This window comes from Prinia subflava, chromosome 9, assembly GCF_021018805.1.
Source record: "Prinia subflava isolate CZ2003 ecotype Zambia chromosome 9, Cam_Psub_1.2, whole genome shotgun sequence".
Classification (NCBI taxonomy): domain Eukaryota; kingdom Metazoa; phylum Chordata; class Aves; order Passeriformes; family Cisticolidae; genus Prinia; species Prinia subflava.
Window position 1 is genome coordinate 20,006,850 of NC_086255.1, and position 17,674 is coordinate 20,024,523.

General features: G+C 38.5%; 1 protein-coding gene across 3 annotated transcripts in view; it reads right to left on the reverse strand.

The window, feature by feature from the left end:
• The window catches only part of USP54 (ubiquitin specific peptidase 54), a 92,552-nt gene extending 75,390 nt beyond the window's left edge, over nucleotides 1-17,162 (reverse strand). Inside the window, exon 1 of one of the 3 annotated variants that reach the window (XM_063405840.1) lies at nucleotides 17,019-17,162. The gene's annotated coding sequence lies outside the window, so the exon portion shown is untranslated. The other 2 variants (XM_063405842.1, XM_063405844.1) reach the window with 2 other exon arrangements.
• Nucleotides 17,163-17,674: the final 512 nt, after the last annotated feature.

A 17,674-nucleotide genomic window follows, 5' to 3' on the forward strand; every position in this document is an offset into this window, starting at 1 on the left:
TATACTAACAACATATTTTACACCCCCAGGTAACTGAAGCTTGTATTCGTTTCTTAGTGGAGAAATAGACAATGGAAACTGGGCGAGATTTTATAAACAAAACAATTACCAACAGTACACTCCTTGTTTTCATATGCTAATAACACATCCAGTACCCAGAGTGCTGGAGAAACAACTGAAGTCATTATGAGAATGAGAAAGAAATAGAAGTTAACTACTAACAGGCTTGTTAAGGGCCCCTGAAAAGGAAAAAAGAGCTGAAAACCTTGTGTGGTACAACTCTTACTTGCATAGTGAGGTATCAACATAAAAAAGATGAGGCTACTGAGTTAGAGGATGTTAGAACTCAAAGGACTGGCAATATGGAGACTGATTGCATCACCATTTTGTCAAGTGGATACTGTCTCAGGGTAAATTGTCTCCACGTACCAAGTGTTCATTTTTTACTCAGTAACATTCCAAAAAGTCTATATGTACTATTCATCAATCTTAAAATAATGTTGCTGTTCAAAAACCAGCTAAATAAAGTTCTTTAGGAAAAAGAACAGCCAGCTATCTCAGTAACTGGTCCTTTGTTCATGATGACACCTAATCTACATTTTTTGCAACATTTTAAGATCACTCATCTTTCCCTTTTTCTCATGGATGGGCTTTATACCAAACAACTTCCTACCTTCCTGACATTGCCTACCACATATCCACAAAATTATGCCTTCTGGTTCTCTTTTTGGCACTTGCACACTCACTCTTCTCTCCAGTTCAAATTATTTCAGTTGAATTGAGGCCAATTAGACCTCATTTTTTAGACCTCAAATTATTTAATTACTCTTCTCCTAAACTCTGCTCAGGTGAGCTCTATTTCCTTAGGGCATTTACCCTAGTGAGATGCAACACTTCAAGAGAGGACTTAGTCATGGATAAAGAAAAAAGAAAAAAAGATTGTTCTGTATCTTTTTATCCCTCCTGGTATAACATTTGCCCTTTTACATCAGGAATTCTGGATAATTATCATCTAATTACTTGTTCCCTACAGTCTAATTGTGTATTCATGATTTCTGTTAAGTGTAGAACTTCAATCTGTCGCTATTTACGCCTAAGATTTTCTTAATTTTCTTAAAATAATTTTGCGCTCATAAACTTGTGTCCTATGTATATATATTCCCTCCAAGTTCTAAGGGCATTTTTAGTGAATCAATTTGGTAAGCACACTCTCTATTCTATCATCAAGGTCATTAACAAGAAGGTTGAAATGAAGCAGAATGAGTACAGACCCAACAGACCGTGGCGGATCCACATTCAATACAACCATTTCATTCTGACAGACGATCATTAGTAACCACCTACTAGGCACAGTCATCCACCAAGTCTTGCTCCTACTCCACAAGAGTTTCTTTCAGGTCACATTTCTTCCCTTGTTTGCAGTATTATAGCAAGAAACACTGCCAAAGAACTCACTAACATGAAAAATACTAACAGTCACCCTTTTCTTGTCAATTCGCTGGCCTTATTGTCATGTTACAGAAGAAAATTAGACTGGCATGACTATTTACTCTTCCTAAATTTATTGTGCTTGTGCCTCATGTCCCAGTTGTCTCCCTGAGGCTTACACTTTCTGCAAGAGTTTGTTCAAAATGTGGACGATAGGAGACAGGAAATTATAGACCTTTCCTCTCTTTACATTTTCAAGTGCTCCTGCATCTCAAGGGCACTAGTTGCACTGAGAACTTCCATCCCATTTTTTTTCCTTAGCCAGTCAAAGCATGCATGTAATCAGGATACAACCTAACAAATAACCTACTCCCAGAAAATAGGTGGTTTTATTTCCTCCTTGCGCAAACTGTTGCTCATTTATACTCTCCTCTTCTGCTAATGTTTTAAGGATATTTTCACAGTTCTAACCCATCTTCCAAAACTGTGCTGTCCATCAGTAGAGCCATGGCTCTGTGGCTGCTAGGAGGGGCAGCGGTGCTCCAGGGCTGCCCCAGGCTGAGCAGCCCCGCAGGAAGGTCAGGACACGGCCCTGCAGGAGGAAGGGGCACTGGCCACTGCGGTGGCCGGCTCTAGTGCAAAGCCAGCACAGCAGAGCTGCACTAAGAACGGAACCAGAGCTCTGCAATCCACTTAGCAATCACACCAGCAAGGGGAGACCAATTACCAGATCGTTCGCAGCATATTAGCGTCGCTTCTGTGTCAATTATGAAATCTGTCTCTACACCCGGCCGGGCAGATGGAGCTGGGCTGGATGGGACACACACACGCAGTACTTCGTTCACAAAATTCATGCATATACACTGAACAAGGGGTTGCAGATAAAAAACAGCATTAACCCTGACACAAATGATCCTGCAGATACGACGGCTCTCACAATGTTGATAGCACAGCACACAAACCCAGCAACCCTTCTGTACATTCCTACACTGTTGTACCATTACTTTTAAAATGTTAGCAACTTGCTGTCCTTGCCTAAAATTAAACTGCATAATAATACCCTTATTACAGCACATGTATATGTGGCAGTTTAAGATGTAAATGTTTGATTACATTATTTTAAAACAGCAACAGAGAACAGGAAGAAAAAAGTTTAAAATACATGAGTTAAAGATAACTAATACCTGTTTTCTTAAGTGTATTGTAGGTTATTCACCATGAACCCAAATTGTTTATTTCCTTTTCACAAGAATTATACAATGATTACATAAAACTGAAAAAACTATTCATTATCTTTCATGTACACTAAGCATACTCATAGCCTTCTAGCCCTTCCCTTCATTGAAGTTTAATCTTCCCAAAAAATCAGAGACCAAAAGAAATAAGGTAGTGTAATACAATTGTAAATTCATCAAAATAGTTAGCATGCAAAAGTATCTTATCTAAAAATTACTTAGTTCCCCTAAGATTATCCAACATTCATCTGATACATTTTCTATAATTTTATGACAATACTTTATAAAATAGCAGAGCAAAAGCTAACAAGTTTAACATTAGAAGAAAAAGAAAAAAAATACTATTTGTGTAGATTCATGTCGTAAATAAATGCTTAGCTGTTGGGAAGTATCTGACTTTATCTAACTAAAAGTGAAAAAAACCTAAAGTTTTTGAAGAGGGGAAAAATACCATTGCAAACATCCCTGCTTTATCCCCCTCAGAAAGAAAAGGCTAAAACACTGATTTATCATGACTTAACAAGATACTGACCACCAGCTGAACTGCATTAACAGACTAATGCATTTCTAGTCCAATTACCCTGAGACGCAAAACAAGTTAGTATAAACCACTAGTGAATTAACTATATATACTCAGTGAAATCTCAGACAATATGACCAAAGAAAATTTACTTTGAAACTGTTCAGTCACTAAATTAGTTTTTATCACATTTTTCCTGATGAGATAAAGTAATTAACAAGGACAAACATTCAGGCTTCAACTGGTGGGATTTTGGAGGAGGATTTTGTTTGTTTCCTTATTTGCACTTTTGCTATAGGCACACTAAAGGATTAATGTTTGGAAGGTGGTAAAAATGTTACAAACTATATTAATCTTGAACACCAATATTAATCACTAATCACAACTAAATCACTAATGAGACAGTATTTTACTGGCCAATTTGAAGCTGGCTGGCATTAAGTATATTTTGGAACAGATATTAAATACTAACTGTTTGATTTTTCTTTTACATGAAATAGATTGATTACTAGTTCCCATAACAATAATTTCAACTCAGAGTTCAAGAATTCAATGTGTTTAGGAAAATTTGCATGATAAGAGGCACATCACCTTACAGACCTTGTACTGCTGCCTCATATATGTGACAGCTATTGATAGGAAAAAAAATCACATTGATGCAGGCTTCTAATATTACCTTTAATCTTGGAAAGAAGTAATAACTCCTATTTAGTTCACTGCCTGCTACATGATAGCGTGTGAATACAACACATCTGTTCTGTTCACAACCACCTGGAATTTAATACAAACACATATTTAGTTTAATAATTCCCTAACACAATTTGAACAGTTAGTAAAGTCTGTATTCACAATGCTTGTTTATGGTTAGTTTTAGCTGCAAGCTCAATTGTATCCTGTCTGTATGGTCAGGACCCATAACAAGAAATAATTACTGCTGATTACTGTCTAGAGAAAGCCTGTTCTGTGAAGGTGATCTTTGTAATTCAATCTAATTTTTGTCTCTTGTGTATATATATATGCACCCAAGTTACATTAGCAAAATCATTTGCTAACTCAAAAGAATTCATTGTAATTTTTCATTATGCTACTTCACACATCCTCCAAGAATTTCCATCCCTGTAGAACGTAGCAGATTTTAGAACTATTTCTGTAAGAAGACAGACAGTTCAAGATCTGGTTCCTCTTCTCACTGAACTGGGGATGTGACAGCACCGGAACAGCCAGAACACCCAATTTTATCCTGAGTTCTACACTAACATCTTCTGACAAGCCAACCCTCTGTGCCCATCAATCCTGGCTACTTATGATATGATGCCAAAGTCAATTTTGTTGAAATATCTGGATTGAAAGACTCAGAATTCCAGTAAAAAAGAAAAGCTAAAAAACATGTCCAGACCTGAATTCACCAGGCTTAATTTGAATTTTCAAACAGTAAAAAGAATTCTGCCTGCTAATGTAGCAAAGACAAGAAACCGATCTTCAACCCCTTGCTTGTCAGAGGAAGCCTTATTTGTGGACATTCCTCACAAGCAGCAAGGGAGTGGTGCCATATGAAGTAGCTGATCCTGACTGCAACACAGGCATTACCATGCCTGGGGAACACTGCACACAGTTTGACAGGCAAGGCTGGAATGGATTCTGATGTAATAAGTACCTAGTGGAAACTAATGCAGTACTGGCCCAGTTCTATTCCTCTAAAATTTTAACTGCTGTCATTGTTTCCACGGTATCAGCCCATCAACAGTTACGATTTGAATGGATAAGCTAAACATAAAGACCTTATTGAAGCAAAATAAATTCTGCATACTTCTTAAGCCTTTTCCAGTCCACCAACCTCCTCCCCTTGATATTTACTTCCCCTTTGGTAGATGAACAGCTTTGCAACTCAAAAAAACAGTTGTAAAAAAGGCAACGAGCAAACTCAGTACTAAGGCTCACAAGTGTCTTGAATCAAAACACTGGACAAGTTCTTCTGAATTTTCCTTTGTATTTTAATTCTCCTTACTGCAAAAGATACAGAAGAGCTAAGTAAGCGAGTGATGTCACTGGACTTTATAAAAGAGGCAGAAATTGCATAAAGTGTAAAGATGCAATGCACATCAATTTATCTCCCAATTACTTACATAATAGATATTGTTGGTTTTTATTATTACACCTTGCAAATTTACACCATTTTAAACATGTATTCTAATACTTTGCCTAGCAATTCTACTTGATTATCTACTAGGCAGAGTTAATTTCTAATTAAAACATAACTAAAGATGCAATCGTGTGACACATAAAACCTATGTCATTCATAACATAAAGCTTTCAGTGTTGGTATCCTGGCTGCATCCTGAAATCCAAAGGTACCAGTAAACATCTCTTCCTGTTATGCCATTCAATGGGAATAAAAGGCTCACCAGGCTGAAATTTAAACAACCTAAGAAAGCAGGACTGATTCCAGCTGTAAACATGTCTGCAATTCCAGTCATGGGTTGCTGCCTAAGGCAGCAACACCACTGAAATCACAGAAATTCCCTCCTGGTAGAAACTTCTGTCTGGAAGAAAGAAGCCACTGTAGTTGCAGGAGCAGAACTGACATCATTAAAAAGGAGACAAATCCTGCTCTACATTATCTCAGTCTAAATTCCAAATAATTTTGGCAGCACCAGTATGCATTTAAAAAAATCTAAGTGCAACAGAGGAAAAATTTCCCTAATTACCCTTTTAAACAATCTCCAAAGCAATTCTGCCCTGAAAAAACACAAAGTATTTCCTCCAGCACAATTTCGTTTACAAAAATGTCTAATGGATTTTTGGCAGCAATAATTTTCCTACTTCAACTTTCAATTTTTGAAACCATGATTTCAAAGATCTCCATCTGACAATGGGATAAGTTGTGACATTAAGTCCAGGTAAGCTTAGAGGAAGGCACTGGATTTGGCATTGCATTTCTCAAAGAACATGCAGATGACAGGCAAACATGCACATGTTTCACCCTCTGCCCTCAAATTCAGACACCAAGACATTTCAGTGAATGCCTTTGAGTAGAAGAACACTATTTTCCCTCTCTGAAGTCAGCTGGATAATTATACCCTGCAAGTAGCGCTGAACACTTGAAGGAACTACTAAGTAATTAGACTTTGCAGGTGTGCCCTTTATTTTGTAAAGCCTAAAGAGGATTAAAAATTGACACAAAAATCTGTTTGACCATTAGCTTTTTCAGGAAGTTCTGACTAATAGAAAAAGTCACAAGTGTCCATGTTTTAAAAGTGAGAATTCAAGTGACTTGCTTTGTCTAGACTGATCTATGTAGTGTTCCATTAGTATTATGTTTTTATCAGATCAATAATAAAATCCTTTGTGAAAGCTGATTGGAAAACTACAAAAACACCTACATGCCAGTTACTGCTGCAAATACAATTTTTCAAGAACTACATTCTGCTACTTTTTCTATTTCTTCTGAGGAGGTAAACTGCTTATGACAGGAAGTTAATGGCAGCACTAGTAACTAAGAGTCTTCGAGCTGTGCTGAGTTAGGGTACCCATGGGCAATATAAAAATGCTGCTCTTTATTAACAGAGACTGAGGGTTTATCAAAATCAAGAATTATTTCACACAACCTCTTTAGAGCAGCCCAGAGTTGGCCTTCACTAGTTCTTAACAACTCAAAATCATGATTGCTGGTTCTCATTTATGTGGTAATATTACATCAGTAAATGGAAAATTCCTTTGGTAAGCAGCCAAGGCAACTTCTCCCCACCCTGACAAAGAAAAAATAAACATATTTTAAAACCCACACAAACCACACTGGTTGATATTTGTAAAAACGGGGAGAATTGAAGATCCTTTGTTTCATTTGACACCATTTTCCTCTATATTCAGTAGCTGTTTGGATTTTTATTTTTTTTAAGAACAAAGAATGTTGGCAGAATTGAAACTGTGTGACTACACACCTAAATAATGGGAGTGGGCAGAGGAAGAAAAATTCAAACACTAATTTACGTGCTAAAATTGTATTTATTGCCTATAGTCATCATGTAGGAGGACAGATCATTATTGGGGAAAGTGAGGGGCAAGATATATTTGAAGTGTTTTTCAGTTTGTACCACCTGTGTGCAGTCCAAAACAAGCAGCTGGATCTCACTCTGGCATTCACGCCAGCAAGCACTGCCACCACCTCCTTCTATCGAGGTAATTTGGCAAAGCAGAGCAGCAATGCAGAACATCCCCCAGCACCAGCAGCTGTGCTGGGGCAGGCAGGCCCTCATCCTGGAGCTCTCCTTAGAAATATGCACATGAAAATCAACTATTTGATCTTCATCCCACACCAAAAGATAACACGAGAACCAAAAAGTGGGTATTTAAAACAAAAGTGACCTGATTTAAGTCTAGGACCAGTTTTATCAAAAAAATATTAGTATTAGATAGAGAATAAGACTTCTTCTTCTCTCTTGTAACCTTAATCAGGTATTAACCTCTTCATAAAATGCTATTAGTTATACTTATAGGCATAAATTATGAATGTTTCCAGAATTTTTCCTATCTCATGACAACTCTGACTCTGAAGACAAAAAGATTTTTTATAGTCTCAAAAATAATCTTTTTAAGAGATTATTTTTTAAATGTAAATGCATCTTTTCTGTCTTATCAAAGAATCAAAAGTAACTGACAATGCTATTCTTGAAAAACATTTATGCAGTTCAATCTGTTAACAGCTGACTGCAATTCAACAAAATTTCTTTTTGGCCTCCTTTGTTTACATCAGTAACAAAACAAAACAAAAAACCACAACCACACAAAAAAAACCCCATCAAACAAGTTTAGTTGCAGCAACTATCTCAGCAACAGGCACATTATACAATACCTTGGTGACTTCCTGCATAGGAACCCTACTAAACTCTTCTGGCAGGTGTGAAATTTTGTCTATTTTATTAGAAGAAAAAATGTGCTGGCTCCCTTGCTCTAATTCTTCTTGCCTGCATAATATCCAAGTTATGCTGTGTCCTACTCACAATTAGAACTTGTTCTGAATATTATATAATATGTGAGAATCATCTATTTCTTGTACAAAAATTAATGTTTGTTTAGTCAAGGTCCTGCATAATTTATTAAAATATAGAACAAAGAATTTCATACTTTGGTTAAGTCCTCTTAGGAAAATGGCTTAATCTAGACTAAATCTTCACAGAAATATTCTTCAAAGCAGGAGTTAATCTGTCCACAGCCACAGCTGCTTATCAAGACAGTTGGAGAGCATTTTGCCTGTACTCCCCCTGAGCTGGTGCCTTAAATTCTGCAGTCTCATGTGATGCCATTCTAACCAAAGGAATTTACTGAACACCCCAAATGAGCAGCTCATGCAATTAGGAAGAAAGAATGCTGAAAAGGAGTGTGATCAACAAGTAAATCAGAGCCACGGAACAGCTGAGGCTAGAAGGGATCCCAGAGGAGATCTGTCGCCTAACCTCACACCAAGCCATGGCCAAGAGGTCAGGTCAGGTTGCTCTGGGCTTTATCCAGTTGAGACTTCAAATCCTCTAGGGATGTAGACTGGATTGCTTCTCATTCAAATGCATGGCCTTCAATGGAGTGAGGAAAAATATCTTCCTTACCATCACTCAGAACCTTTCCTGTTTTAATTTATGTCCTTAAATTGATAATGTACTTCACATGCTTCCTGAGGGAAGTTCCTATGTCATGTTTATGAGAGATTTTCACAAACCAAATGAGAACATAAGTTTGACTGGACAAGAGAAGACATTTTTATGTCCTATTTAAAGCAGAGACATATTGGCAATCCCAAATCAGCTCAATAAGCTGGCAATACACAGAAGGACTGAAAATTTAGTATACAGAAAACAAGAAATTGCCAGTGAGAATTCTCAGAATTCACCTCAAATACAGTATTTCAATTGTTTGATTGAAGTAACAACCAAAATTTGACTGCTATTAATACTCGAGACCATTCCCAAGTACAGCCAAAGATGAATATCATAATTTATTCACGACTTGGGATAAGAATATGGGCTCTGGCATTTTGTATACATGTCATTACTCAAATTAACTCCTGATATGCTGAGATAGGAAAGAAGAAAGCCAAGGAACAACCTGGAATATTGTTGCACGTTTTTTACCATTAACCTAAAGTGGGACAGTAGAGACATGAGGGAAGCACTACAACTAACAAAACCATTTTCAGACCTAACGGAGACAGTTGCATTTGAAGTAGAACAATGCTAAAACAAGTCAGTATTTGATGTTTTCTGCTAAGAAAATCCAAATTCAAAATAATCCAAATATTTTAAAACCGTTTACGATTAATTAGAAGTCTGATTTTAGGCTTTGGATTCTTGTTCAAACAACTTTAAATATTTTTTATTTATTATGTATACATGAGATAAAATATATCAAAGATTAAAATTTACTGACAAATGGCATATCAATTCTACTGTACAAACAGTACATTCCTTATCAGAACAAAAAGAACAAAACAAATCTGTAATCAATGCTTCTACTATAGTACTGTATTTCAGAGCAGAATTAAGCAATTCAGTTGAGCGTGACACTGCAATGGTCACACATTTTCCATGTTTTCTCTCCAAAAACATACCAAAATCTCAAGTATTCCTTAGCAGAATAATCCTGAAAAATAAGATTTTCCCAGTACTGCTGCTTCTGTCTAGAAATGTTTCTGGAGCCATGCCATCAGAAAAAGTAACTTCAATTTGAAAATGTCCCTCTTTATCCCTGAGCCTGAAAAAGTCTCTGTTCTAGTGGAGATAACAAGACTCTACCATCTCCTGCCTGTGACTGCTGCTGGTTCCTACCAGGCAAGAACTGAATACAGTGGAATTGCCCAGGTACCTTTCCAGGCTGCAGCTGCAATTTCAGACAAAACAGCAGAGGAGAATCCACCACATGCATAAAGTGAACAGAGGAAAACATAATGGGTAAGTGATAAATATATTCATTTATGTGATAATTATAAAGATGAATGTGACTGCGACAATTATTAACAACACTATGTGGAATGACTGAAGAAATATATTACTGAATTAATTAAACTACCTTTCTATCTCTCCCACAAATGAAGAGCCCTTAAAGAAGATATTTCTTAAAAGACTGCTATTTCCATAATAAAACTAGTCTTAAACCTACCTAGTTTTTGCTAACAGGAAAGTGAGATTATCTCCTTCTCCATCCTTTCATGAAGCAATGCATTTTAAGAGAAGTATCTGAAGTCAAGTTTTAAAAAGCTTCCCTGAAAATTTTGTGGAAGTTGTCCATCTTCAAGAATTTAAACAAATTAGGAACACCATAAAAACAGCACTTAAATGAAAACTGCAACATTGCCAAATTCACATCACAGCATTTTTTTCTGATTCACTTTGACTAAAATAAATAAATCTCTATTTAAAATCCATCAAGCATCCATAATCAAAGAAACCTAAAGCTTTGCTGGCAATGCCTTTTTTAAACATACCTCAGAAGTATTTACATAAGCTCCTCAGATATCTTGTTACAAGTACTGCAGAGATTGTTGTGATAACATGTCCAGAACAGACATCAGAGAGTGCTGCAGTTTCCTATCCCAATGTTTAGGAAGTTTTGCTGTCTGTTCATTAGCACACTTCAGATGCAGCACAATGAAAAAGTTTTAATGAACAGGAAGAGTAAAACAAACCAACTCTTTTTTTCCTCTAATTTTCCCTCCCTTTCCCCTACACCATGACCTATTTTCTTGAATAACATGCAGATCTACTGAGGACATTAAACTGTTTCCATGTCACACTAACAGCCCATGTACCAATATGCTGAGATGCATTAGCTGTTGTTTATTGATCCATTCACAAGTTCATTGTACTGGGAATACAAACTGGAGGATTATAAAGTCTTTTGCTCTCCTCTGCTTTGTGACACACTTTACTGATTAACTATTTCCCAGAATACATTTATTTCCATGTTTTGTGGAAACACTTAGAGAAGATTCCTCCTCTTCAAACAGTCTCCCACGTCTGAATCACTCTTACATATTTTTAGTTCATTCATTATTTTCAAAATTCAAAACATAATAAACCACACACATTTTTTAAAAATGAAACCATATGAATTACATCCACCAAACATTATCTGCTACAAATACCAACTGTCATTTACCAAGTATGAGAAAAAAAACAAGCAGACAGGATTAAAAAAAAAAAAAAGAAGAAAAAAGCTAATTTCCCCTTGATCCCCTGGCAGGCTTCTCATATGTGAACTGTTCCCACCACACACGACATGCAGCATGTACCTCTGCATAAATTTTGGTGAGCCAAACTGTCCCATGAAGAAAGTATTCTAGTCAAGACTAACACGTGACCATTGGTTATTACAGTTCATTCTACCAGCTTCTACCTTTGAACCAGTAGTTACTTACTAGTTTTTTTGTAAAGCACAAATTCAAACCCCTTCTTTTGTGCCAGCTGATGGCACTAAATTGTTTATACCATCGAGCAAGCTTGACTACATTCTAAAAACAGGTGTCTACAATAAACCCACATTCACTGCCTCAATTTAAATAGGATGGGAAAGCAGCTGAAGTTTAACTCCCTAAATTTTCAGAGTTGTAAAAGACAAAAGGGAAAAGTAATTCCAAAAGCCAGACTTCCAGCCTTCAAATTGATGACTGCATGCTTGATCAAATGCACACATCAAATCAATTATGGCAGAATGTAACAAGCCAGAGTCTGTTGCAAAACAATTAAAAGATCACCAGGGTTCATGTTCTCTCACACTTTTACAGACAACCACAATTCAGTGAAGTGCCATCTGCATTCAAACAAACCAAAACAAATACAAAACAAACCAAAAAAGGTATAGTTTTAGGCTTGGAGAGATATTTGAAAGAGGAAAACAGTCATAAATTGTATCTATGAGTTTTAAAACCCTAATTTCCCAAATCTCAAAAATCCCCAAGGATTCAGATATTTCGCTTTTCAGACAGAACCCCTGGAAGAAGAATGCATCGCCATCAAAGGAGTGAGGGGAAAAAAATTACAAAAGAGGTTCAGCTCATGTCCCATCTACTAGAAATGCTATGCAAAAAGTAAAATACTGCCCCAAGAGGGATTCTCTAGCTGATGCTCTCTAGGGGAAGAAAACAAATTGGACCAAGGATACAGGATCACACAGCATAATCATACGCCTTGTTTCACTAGTAACTTGGCAGTGATTTTTTTTGTTGTTGTTGCCCACAGAAGCATCTGACCAAAACAGGTTTCCTACCAACACCTTTTGAATCAGCTGGCCAATTTTCAACATTTTGAAATAAAACCCCTGGTGATCTCAAAAATAACTTATGTTCCTACAAACTACATGAAAATTAATGGTCAGGTAGAGGAAAAAGAGCTAATTTGCTCTCATAGTGAGGGGAAAGTAGGAAATTCACCTCTTTATATTTGATTTGGCAGCAGATCAATCAGTACAGACAAGCAGTGTCTGTTGATATGAAGTAGAATGAGATTAAGAATTGGAGGAGAAGAGATAAGGAGATAAAAAGACAATCCAAATACATACAAATGTTAATTTTATTATTCCTGTAGCTCACAGAAACTATGGCTTGTAGACAGTAACTTAATAGCCTTAGAAACTAAGAATGACTTGCCCAAGTATTTACATTTGTTGACCTACTCCTGCTCAGCAGGTTGCCTAGGAGCCTCTTACCTCGTAATGAATGAGAAAATAGTTTATGAGCCTGTCTGGACATTTCAAACACTTTTTGAATCTATTTTATGAAATCCATGCAAATGGTTTTCCATTATGCTCTTTTACAGCATTAAAGATACTCAATGAAGAAAAAAGTAGAAGAGTAATAAAGACAATATACTCTGTAAAGGCTTTCATAGATAAATACCAACTTGGATACAACATGTAGAAGTGTTGGTGGGATGACTCAGCTCTCAATGATATTTTATTAAAGTTCACTTTCTTAGCAGTAGCCTATGTTATTAATAACTCCCAGTAGGCTACTTAGAGCTGTAGATTCATTTTCCCATTAATGGCAGCAAAAGGTTCTTGGTTAATGGTTTTAGGATAATGCTGGGTTTTGCCATATGGTTGGATTTGTATGAGGGTTTCTCATGAAAAGCCAGAGAGTGTAAGAAATTGTTGCTATATTTAACTGCAGTGTCCTCACACGCACAGCAGACAACTGGAATGGACACTGTTCTAATGTTTACAAGTGCAAACGATGCTCAATATTTACTGCATGTTCTGTTTCAGAGAACTACAGGGACCTTAAACAAGAGAACATATGGATAGATCAGGGGATTCGTAGTACAATACTGAGCTTTTCACCTCTAGGTCATTGGTTCAAATCTAAACTGGTCGGTAATGAAGGCAAGCTATTATCATCTGACAGCCCTGGCCTTTGCAAATTGATTTGTCAGGCTCAGTCCTGTTCTCATCACACTCAGAATTCAAAATGACAATTTGGATTTCTGAAAACAATCCCAGCAACATAACAAAAAAGTGAACAAACAGAAGTAATCTCTTCCTCCTCAGGTACCATCTCCAGACTAGAGTCTCTAGAGAGTGCCAGAGGAACAGTGAAAATTATACCACTAGTAGCACAACACATCATTCTGGGGATAAAGGTTACTTGTGACTCTCAGATACTCCATTATAATTTCCTCTGTACAAGTACAAAGCTTTCAGAGGTTTTATTAATAAAGAAAAGAAAAAAAAAGACACCAATATGTATATCTTAAAGCTGAAATTTCACAGTCCTGCTTAAAGATCTCTTCAGATACCTTGTTCAAACTTGTGTTTCTTAAGGTTGAAGGTTTTGAAGAAAATGGTCACAGTGCTCTATAAAAGGAGTATCAAATTTACTTTCCATGTTGTTATGATGCACTTGTTTGAACACCGCTTGTAGCAGCAACATCGTATCCTACTACCTGCAGACAGCTTTAATTCAGCAATGGATTTATTTACAAGTTATCATGAATGATACTAGAGAACCAGTATTTTTACTGTATTTCTCCAAAATTATGTTAGATAGGAAAAGTAGGACTATGCCATAACAGTACATAATTTCCCACATGCTTTCTTAACTTGAACAAAAATGTTTTTAAGCCTCAAAACCACATCCAGCCCTTTGCCTCTTACTAGTTTGGGAGCAATCACAATAAACACTCAGCAGGTACCACAGGTCTGCATTCTACTCAGCTACAGGAGTGAATAGACACACCAACTTTTAACGCAGTACTTTTAACATCACCTTTACTTCACAAACTTAAACAACAAAATCTACTGAAAATTTTACACTCTATGAACATGAAATGTCATTCCTAACATTTAAGATTACAACAGAACACATACAACTCACAAATCTTGGAAAGTATCAAAAAAGTAAGAGGCTCTAGTCTTCCTTGCAGGTTCCTTGGATTTTACTAAGGTGCTGATAAACTGAAGTTTTTCCTTCCTTTTCCAATAACTCCAGATATAAAACACTTACTGTAAGGACTGGGGATTGCAAATTACTTGGCTTGCAGTTAGCAGGACCAATGGAGAGATCCAAGCAAGCCAATCAAAATTCTTTGACAGTCAGTAATAAAATTTCATTCTGTTCCTCTCTGCCACCAAGCTCTGCATATCTTTTCCAGGGAATGACCTTCAGTGACAGAATATACAATGGCTTTGGAATTGTGCCTGCAGCCACTATTGACAAAAAATAAAGAAATTAAAAAGCAAACAAGAAGTATTTCAGAGAAAAAATTAAACTGTTTGAATAAATGTGCGTGGAATGAGGACTTATAAGATATTCAGAAGGCTGCAAGAGAAAAAATGAAAATACTAAAGTTCTACAGGTATCAACAGGTATATTAATTATAAGACAGTTTTGTTGGTTCTAAAGCAACAGAACCAACAGGTAAGCAGATTAAAAAAAAACAAACAATAAAACCAACAAACAATAGCTATGACTTTTTTATTATTCTTTCATCCTCTTATGTTAGGGTTGGGTTTTTTTATATCATCTGTTGCAATTTGCACTGTTGAACCAAAAGTGATTCTGGACAGCCACAATGTTCTTTACATAGGTATGTTTATAGAGTCTTCAAACTCCATGAGCCTCTCAAGGTAACCTTTCGAAGCTCCACAAACTGGGAAATAAGCACACTTTCTCTTCTATGTACTGTCCATGAAAACTCGCCTAAGAAGGCTTAATCCCTAATAACATCTCCGAGACTAGATAGAGAAGGATTTAAATTCCTATTATCCTTTTTAAGAAACTTGTGACTACAGTCTCAAAATAGACACTTAACCCAGAACTGAGAGAAGAACTGGCATATTTCTTACCTGCAATGCCTGAAAGAAATGAACTGAAATGTTTCACAGTCGTCACTAGCATAAAAAAAAACAACAAACCCTCCAAAATGTCTAAATTCTCTGGGATAACTGTAAGATTGTCTGCACTGGACAAATCAGGCACAACCTTACTCTTCACTGCACCCTAGGAATATTGTGGCAAAAGATTTCATAGGTGACATTACCAGGTGAGGAAACAAATGAGTAAAATAATAAAGCTCCTATCCAATCCAGTCTGAATGGCATGCAGCATGCTTGATTAAATATAGTTTTGATTAGGTGATGGAATAGAACTTACAGAGTGTCCTATCTAATTAAACTGCTATTACTTCTATCACTTCCTAAATGAGAACAGATTTCAACATGCTGACAAATATTTTTCAGCCCATAATACTTTTTTCTAATTATTTTTAAAAGCTGTCATGTTCAAGTCATGTGTTACCAGCTGAGTTCTCAGCACAGCAGTACTTTCCTTCCCTCCTGAAGCAAACGCAAGACTATCTATGTTGCTGCAGTTTTCCAGAACTGCTACTCAGTATCAAGTATATTGCAGCACAAAATCTTTCGGTTGTAAATTCTTTTTCAAGTCTGAAAAGTAGCACAAGCTTAGAGAATTTTTTTCAGTACGTACGTCTTTCTTTCAAGCTGCATGAGAAATACACAAATGTTTTCCCTCGTTTCACAAGCATCTTTTTTCCATAATTAAAACCCTCAGAATTTGTTCTGAAATCTGAAAGATTTTGAGTTTTTTTAACACACATGATCAGCCATTACAATACCCACAAGAAATTCATGCAGCTGAAAGACCAGAAAGCCATTGTGCCTGCAACTTTTTGAAAGCAGAGGGTGTATATTGTTATGCTTTTCTATTTATGGCTGTAATCCTCATGAATGTCTCCTCATAATCCTTCTACTGAAAGAAAGGGTTCAGGCGAAATCCGACTCTGGAAAAGCAAAGAGCTTCTGCTTTCCTTTAAGAGGGGGGAGGAAAGCACATGGTTTTGCCTGCCTTAGACCAACAAAGTAAATGAAATACTGAGGAGGTTCTTCTAACCAACAGCAGCTCCCAGGCAAGTTTAACTTTTGACGGTAGCTGATCACGCCTGGGTTATTAACCAAAATAATGCAACATCCCTTATTATTTCAAAGACCCCCGCTTATAAAATACCTTTTTAGCCTCTAGCATTCTCTTGTCCTCGTACCTGCTACTCCTTTTCTCTTGTGCGGGCGTGCAGAGCAGAGGGGCCCCGCACTCTCAGTCCCGCCGGAGGCCGGGCTGGGGTTCGGGCCCGGCCGAGTCCCGCACGGACCCCGCTGCGGCCCGGCCGAGGCGGGCGGGGGCTGCGCCACCGCGCAGAGCGGGGGTCGCCACCGGAGAGGCTCCGGGCGCACGGCCAAGCAGCCAGCGAACAGCTGCGTGTGGCCGCGGTTCCCCCTGAGGGGACGGGACGGGACGGGAGGAGAGGAATCCCCAGCACGCCGGGAGCGCGTTCAGCCCCTACCTGTCCCCGCACGGGTCCCGCCGGGCGCGCTCATGCCCCGCTGCCATAGCTACGGGCAGCCGCGCCGCCCGCCTCTCGCGAGAGCCGCCATCTTCCCGCGAGAGCCGCGGGCTGCGCCGGCGGCGGGCGCCTCCTCTGGCGAGAGCGCTGAGGCAGCGCGGGGCGGGCCGGGGAGCGTGGCCTGTGCCGGTACGGCCGGACTGCCCACAGCGGCGGGACTGCCCGCACAGCCGGACTGCCCACAGCGGCGGGACTGCCCACAGCGGCGGGGCTGGCCACAGCGGCGGGGCTGCCCACAGCGGCGGGGCTGCCCACAGCGGGCCAGACTGCCCACAGCGGCGGGACTGCCCACAGCGGCGGGGCTGCCCACAGCGGCCGGACTGCCCACAGCGGCGGCACTGCCCACAGCGGCCGGACTGCCCACAGCGGCGGGACTGCCCACAGCGGCCGGACTACCGCAGCTGCGGGCCGTGGGCACGGGCAGCCGCGAAACACGGCTGGAGGAGACAGGCACGTTCACGTCTAGGAAAAGTTAGCTTGTAGTTCACGTGAGCCGAGTTAGCAGACAGGTTAGAGCCAAGACATGGTGTGTTCAACACCATGCATACTTCAGGTGTGAATTAGACCATCTCAGGATGAGGGAAAATTGAATGAGA